General features: G+C 36.5%; 1 long non-coding RNA gene across 1 annotated transcript; it reads right to left on the bottom strand.

Annotated features, from left to right (window-relative positions):
• Positions 1–1,947: 1,947 nt before the first annotated feature.
• Positions 1,948–6,690, bottom strand: LOC147568755 (uncharacterized). The gene is made up of 5 exons (XR_015238429.1): positions 6,350–6,690; positions 3,515–3,713; positions 3,054–3,383; positions 2,403–2,951; positions 1,948–2,230 (listed from the first exon to the last, which is right to left on the bottom strand). It is a non-coding gene; the product is annotated as an uncharacterized LOC147568755 (long non-coding RNA).
• Between the last annotated feature and the right edge of the window lie 737 nt (positions 6,691–7,427).

Genomic DNA, 7,427 nt, shown 5'->3' with positions numbered 1-7,427 from the left:
TAACTATATATCATCAAAATAATAGTTTGCCTTGGTTATTCTCAGCATCTCCCTCGCTATCCTCGCTTTCCTCTCTTTCCTCGCTTTGTTCGCTTTCCTCGTTGTCATCGCTACTGTCTGATATAACTTCAGTGTAAACAACACTAAGTCATTGCCCAGACATATAATAATTTTCTATGAATGTATAAATTTACTATGTATTATCAAAATTCTGTTTATCAGAATTTCAACACCATAAAAACCTATGTGCGCGCATTATACTTAAAACTTGCCAATTGTTTACTACTTTTGGAATAAGAACATAAATATTTAAAACATTGAAACATTTGAAATTAGTGTTTGCCTTTTTTCGCACCCTTGGTTTGACCTTTGCCTGTGCCCTTGGTTTGACCTTTCCCTGTACCCTTTCTTGCAACCTTTTTTGGTTCAACTTCAACCTCCTCTTCTTCCTTTTCTTCCTTTCTGTCTTCCGACTCTTCTTCCTCACTGTCCTCATCGTCTTCTTCCTCACCCTCATCTTGTTCAGCCTCTACTTCCTCACCTTCTTCTTCCTCATCCTTATCTTCTTCTTCACTCTCAGATTTTTCTTCATTGCTCTCTTTAGCATTGAGCTTATCTTTCTTCTCCTTTTCTTTTTGTCCCTTTCCCGAAACTTGCTTTCCTAAAACCTCCTTTCCTGAAACTTTCTTTCCTGAAATCTCCTTTCCTGAAACCTCCTTACTATGTTTACCCTTTCCCTTATCTTTCTTCTCTATTTTTTCTCCATTTCCCTTTTTTTTTCTGAGCCGTCTGTTGTTGTACTGGTGCTTTCTTTGCAGGCACTAAACTGCTCTCTTCTGCAGGCATGAAATTACTCTCCTCTAGTCTAATGTCCTTGTTTTCTTGAACCATTCCCTCAGCTAGTAGTTCAGAATAAGCTTTGAATGCTTCGTCCCTCTCATCAATAACTTCTGCCAGTTCTTTCCTAAGCTCTTCATTTTCCAGCTTAAGTTTATCTATTTCTGTCTCGAGCTGGGCAATTGTTTCCTTCTATTGTTCAAGCAGGAGAAGCATCTCACTTTCGTTGCCCCCAGTTTCTGTTGTCTGCAACATCTTTGTTTCTTCTTCGCTTAGGGGGAAAACATATTTTTCGCTCACCTGAAAGAGAAAACAAGTCAGTTTGTTTCCATTAAACCAAAGAATGTTTAATAAATCAGCAAGATTACCAAAAATCATTAATTTTAGTAGAAACAAGTCAGTTTTCTAGAAACCAAAAATCTTTCCATTATCTAAATGGCATGTTATACCTGTTCTTCTGTCAGACTTGCTAGCTTTTCAACAAAGGTTTCCTCTATTTTGCTAAGAGACCACCTTAAAATCCTTCGTATTTCTTCTTTGTATTTCTCCTCTCTTTCATAACATGTAGTATGTTCGCAGAACTAGAGCTTTAAATAACACAAACAAATTTATGTAGATTGAGTAAGGAACTACAATGGTAAGTTATAATTGAAAGAAACTTAAACATACTTACAGGGAGGATTAGCAGGCAGCCTGAAGCTTTAATTGGGTCGTTCTGGTGCTTTTTGATGTGGTCAATCATGAATTGGTGCACCGCAACTGGCCAATTGTAAGTCTTACTGGTTTCCATTGATTCTAGCTATAAAATAGGCGTGTTTTTGTTATGGCATCAAGTCGTAGCTAAAACATGAAAATCCGTAGCAAACGATCAATAACTACGGACAGTGTTTCGTGACAGATAGTCCCGTAGCAAATAGTTTTAGCTACGAACATTTTGGCTTTTTGCTATGGAAATAATACCGTAACTAAATGGGACCTATTGGCTACAACGTAGACCATACCAAAAGACCTTGCTTTTTTCAAAAAAAAATAAAAAAATTATTATTTATTTCGTGTTACCTACTCTGTAGCAAAAAAAATCTAGAAACGTATCCTGTAATTACAGTTATATACTCAAAAATTTCAGAGTGTTCATTAAAGAAATAATTAGTAGTTACAATAATAGTAATGAAGAATCAATCATATTCAATTATCGAAGAGTTATACATTTAATATTTAATAAAGAAATACACTTGTTGCACCCTGAAAATGATTAAAGGATTGGCAACAAGCTCAGCGACCATCGTCTGTCTTTTTCTTTGTTCGGTTGAAAGGCCTAAAACTCCTGGAAGCCTAACTATAGCATCCTTAGATTATCAAGCTCTTTAACTTCCACTACCTGATCAACAAACACCTAAACACAATATTGAAATTAAAGATCAATTTAGTACACTAAAAAACTTCGTATCTTGAATAACCTCTAAAAATTACCAAAGAAAAATTGTTGTCGACCCATGTTGTCCTCTGAGCTATGTCTATGCTGAGGCATAGGAATGCAAAATAGATTGAAGATTATTTGACAATACCTTGTGGGAATGGTGTTCACAGTACCTCAAAAATCTTGCAAATGTCTTGCTTCATGGGGTAACCTGAAATTCTAGTATCTCGTTCGAAGTATCCACCTATTATTCGTCCACCAAGAACATCCATAAGTGTTGTTTAGAGTCTAGGCTCGCCCTTTCTCTCGTCTTATTCGTCGAATCGTCGTTTCCTTATTTACATTTGCTTTTTTGGTTTGCCAAAAGCTATTAAATCAAAATCACATGCAAAAATCTCTGATTAGCATAGTATCTTAAAACGAAATTTAAACAACGATAGAGCACACTACACTTAATAGTTAGTTTTGAGAAGAGACAAGTTGGGTCATATTTTTATTTCAACTGTATTATCTACTAATCGAGAATGAAGTAGGTAGTACTTACAATCTAGGTACATTGGGAAGAGAGGGATAAGACGTTTAAAAGCAAGCTGAAACCAACTAGGGTTATAGCACCAATCCAATACCAATAGATTTCTCGGGAAATGCTGAAGTTCTCTAGCACTTTAATGCCTAACTTTGTTACTCTATTAGATGCCTGCAATATTTATTTGAAATCTTGTTAAAAACTATTTAGTTTCCAATTAGATGGCGACTATATTGAGATATTTACATGGTTAAATAAATAGAAACTACGTACTCATTTGTCCATCCACCTCGGAGCAAACATCTCATTAGCGGCCATGATATCATACCATACGATAAAGGCGAAATCCACTAGCCCATACCCACCATTTCGGTATTTGATCTGTTTCAAACATAACAAAGGTACCTCTTAGGATAACAAAACATTCAATACTGCTGCCATAGTTAGTTGATCCTGTTTAGAATATTAAATCAAAGAAAGCGGCAGATTTACTAACCTTTTGGGAGGATAAAACCGCCAGACAAGAAAATAATAAGAAGAGTAAGAGCTCATCTCGTATTAGCTATGAGCCTACGATTATGCGCCTTGAAACTGTAGCTGAGACTTTAAGAGCACAGCAGCCATATGTTGGATTAAGAATATTGTCTGGAAATGTTTGGATCAAGTTGAACGTAGAGCTAGATATATAATGAATGAGTTTGTCATTAACATAAGAAAAAAAAAACTTTTCATACCCTAAAATGGTCAATAACCATGTGTGAGTTCTTGCCCAAAGGTCAGAACAAATAATTTGACTGCCCCTACCCCTTTTCATCAATAGCAACTGTTTCACCACAATCAACAATGTTCCTTACACTTCTCATAACCCCTGCGTCAAGAGCACATGTTGGTTCATCCATGAAAATTGAAAAGTAAGAACATACAGATGTTCAACTGTGTAAATTCAACAATTTCGACAGTTAAAGAATACATGTAACACACAGGTAAATAAATGAATTAAAGATGAAAAACAATATCTAAACCCAGAGACCAAATAACCAAAATCAACAAGTAATCGACTACACAAAAACATATTTGAACAACCCTTAATCCAAACACAAGTTACAAGAGACCTGAAACAATTCTAGGGTTTTTTTTGTTTCTAAAGATTAAGTAAAAATTAAGCTATTTATAGATAGAAAAACATAATAGATTAAGGTAAAGTGATGCAGGCGCATAAACGTGTGGGCCCACGTCCACGCGTGCCCACATCCTATTTGGTTATAATAGTAGTTTATTTAGTATAGGAGAAGTTACTTTAATCTGATATTTCTTTATTTTTAAAGTTTCTATGTTTGAGTAGTTTATTCTTTTAGGAATCCTAGTTTGAGTCTATCTAGGAAGGTTTATTATCTTATAAAAGGAGATCTAGTCTATGTTATTATTCACCTTGAAGAGAAAAACCATTGAAGTTATTAAGAATTTAAGTTTATTTTATCGTTTCTTACAGTTTTCTTTAATTATTCTTAGTTTATTTTATTGTTCTTTAATTATTCCGCTGCGTCTACATCAAGTGGTATTCAGAGCCATTTTCTTAACCAATCACAATGGTTAATCCTACCGTTCCTACTCCAACAATCAAAGAGAAGACACCAACTTTTGCCTCCGAATGGGACAACATCAACAAGAAGTTATCCTCGGTTACAAAATTGGATGAAGCTTTCGAAAATTACAAGAAGGAAAATATGGAAAAATTCGATTAAGTCAATGATTCCATCATGAAGTTATCTAAACAACTCGAAGGCATATGTAAGTCTCCCTCTTTTACCACCACTCCTTCATCTACTACTTCCATTCAAACATCATCACCACAACCACTCCCAACCACAACACCAATTTCAATTCCCCTACTTGGTCAACCTATCACTAACCCATGCCCGACCACTTTCCTCCCACCGATTCACATCAACACTACACCACCACTCTTACCGGTTTTCCCATTAACATACATAAACCCTACAACCACACCACCTTTTTCCTTCAACGACCACCAATCTACTACCAACACAAGTATAACCCAACCATACCCATTCCAGACCCCTCGGCAATATTATTCACCAAGCACCATTCCACTCGAAACCCACCACATAAACCGCAACTTCGAACCCTCATCTCTACCGACACCACCACCATCCACCACCCAAATAACCCTACCCCAATATCACCAACATGTTCCTGTTTCCCTCCCAATCTTTTGGTGTCAAACACCATCACCAACACAACAAACCTCTCCTTACTATTCCATATCCTCAACACTTCTACCAGAAAATTTTGAATCTTCCATATCCCCAACACTTCTGTCAGAAAATTTTGAATCTTCTCCTCAAGTTGAAACTCAGTTATCAACACACCCAAGTACTCAAAACCCAGAATTTAGTGAAGGAAAAGAAGAACAAAAAACAATTATCAAAACCCATCACAACCAAGAAGAAGAACTACAAGAGAAACAATTAAGAAAAAGAGGAACAAGAAAAACAACCCAGAATTTTCTGAATCAATTATGTCCCACATCGCCGCTTTCTCTATCAAATCTCTTCCTACCAAATTTTCTTCAAACAATTAAGAAAAAGAGGATCAATTTCCCAATTCTTACAATGAACCTATACTCAATAGTCAAAGATCACATACCAATTGAACAACTTCCATCTAGGTTTCACATATCAATTGAAGAAAATAAACAGTGGGCTCCAGGTATTGATCACGTTAGAGTACATAAACTACATGAAGATGAACTTGGAAAAGTCAATTTTGCGTGGCATATCTACACTACATGGTTCCATATCGATATCTTAGTTAGCGATGGTTATGCTTATACTTTGGCTATTGATGAAGTATTTTGGAAATTTGTTACAATTACTCTTACTTCACACTTGCTCATAGTACTTCACACTTTCTTGAATATTAAGTGGTTGTGCCTACCGTGGGAAGATGGCGAGATGAACATTATTTATTCACTAAGGTTAATTTTGCGAGAATCATTGGCATATGAGTTTGGGTACGAGGTTGACGATTACTTGCACATTAGTATCCTTCCATTCCAGTGCAAACTTCGTTTGAAGTGGGAATTACGGATCGCCATGACAAAGGTCATCGTCTGCGGGTGCATCAACTTGTTTTCTTCATCGAAATCGTTCGGGACGAACCTTCTGGGGAACAGGGTGCTGATGCAGGCGCATAAACGTGTGGGCCCACGTCCACGCGTGCCCACATCCTATTTGGTTATAATAGTAGTTTATTTAGTATAGGAGAAGTTACTTTAATTTGATATTTCTTTATTTTTAAAGTTTCTATGTTTGAGTAGTTTATTATTTTAGGAATCCTAGTTTGAGTCTATCTAGGAAGGTTTATTATCTTATAAAAGGAGATCTAGTCTATGTTATTATTCACCTTGAAGAGAAAAACCATTGAAGTTATTAAGAATTTAAGTTTATTTTATCGTTTCTTACAGTTTTCTTTAATTATTCTTAGTTTATTTTATTGTTCTTTAATTATTCCGCTGCGTCTACATCATAAAGACTGGATTACCTTACCTAACCCAAGAAATAGATCAGGAAGAAAAGCTTCTCCTCGATCACACTGAACTAAGAGCTAGATCTTCGAATAGATCAGACGAAGAAGAAACGAATAAAAAGATGGGAGACCTATTTAGAGAGAGAAAATTGCCAGTTCTGGAAAAACTTCTCGTGAGAATCAAGCTACTGATTTGTGAAGTGATTTGGATATGGATTTGAAAACGTTTGCCTCTCCCTCCCTCTCCCATTCTTTTTCTCCTTCTCTCCCACTCACTTTCTCCCAGTGTCATTTTTGCCCTAGCCGCGAAACTCTAAATTTTTGGCGCAATTTATTTTCCCTAGTCGCTCACTCTAAATTTGTGGCGCAATTCTTTCGCCCAAAATTTGACCAACATTTGTTATCATATTAACCCACTAATTACGGACTATTTGTAGCAGATGCCCCTATGCCCAATGTATAGTAGCAAAAAGGCACTTTCGAATTTTTGAAAAAATTGTGTGTGTGATGCAGTTGATACGGACTTATGTGTAGCAAGTGCACAAGAAGTTTGTAGCTATCGGTTTGTAGTTTCTACGACTAGTAAATTTCCGTAGCAAATATCGACTAATAGCTACGGTACTTGCAGTCCGTAACAAAAGAGGTGTAGCTAAAGCCTGTCTATTTTGTAGTTAGGTAAAGCAGAATCTGTGTGGAAACCGAGTACCCTGATGTTGTAGGAAATAGAATATTTGCAGCAATACACATGATTATCAACCTAATTGCATCCATCTCATCTCCAACTGCCATTCTCAGTGCCTTACCTATTTTAATGCAGGAAACTTTGGGAGGCACCTCTCCGAAGTACTTTTCACAAAACGCTATTTGTGGTTTCTTCATTACTTTCGTGCTCTGGAAGACATTTGTCACCTTCCCTCCCAACGACATTCCAAGAATCACCGAAATATCCTGAGGCTTTACCTTTAATGCCTTCCCGGCGAGATTGATAGTTTCTGTTGAAGATGAATACAAGCAGAGAAGTTCAAAAACAGCTTTGTTTGGTCTAGGTGGGTGGTCCATGTCAATCTTGTCATTCACAAACGCTTTGATCAAGTTGTT

The sequence above is a fragment of the Eschscholzia californica genome, unplaced genomic scaffold (genome assembly GCF_041429995.1).
Source record: "Eschscholzia californica isolate CP2 unplaced genomic scaffold, dmEscCali1.0.p SCAF_1, whole genome shotgun sequence".
Lineage (NCBI taxonomy): Eukaryota > Viridiplantae > Streptophyta > Magnoliopsida > Ranunculales > Papaveraceae > Eschscholzia > Eschscholzia californica.
This window is presented reverse-complemented; position numbering and strand designations above follow the sequence as displayed.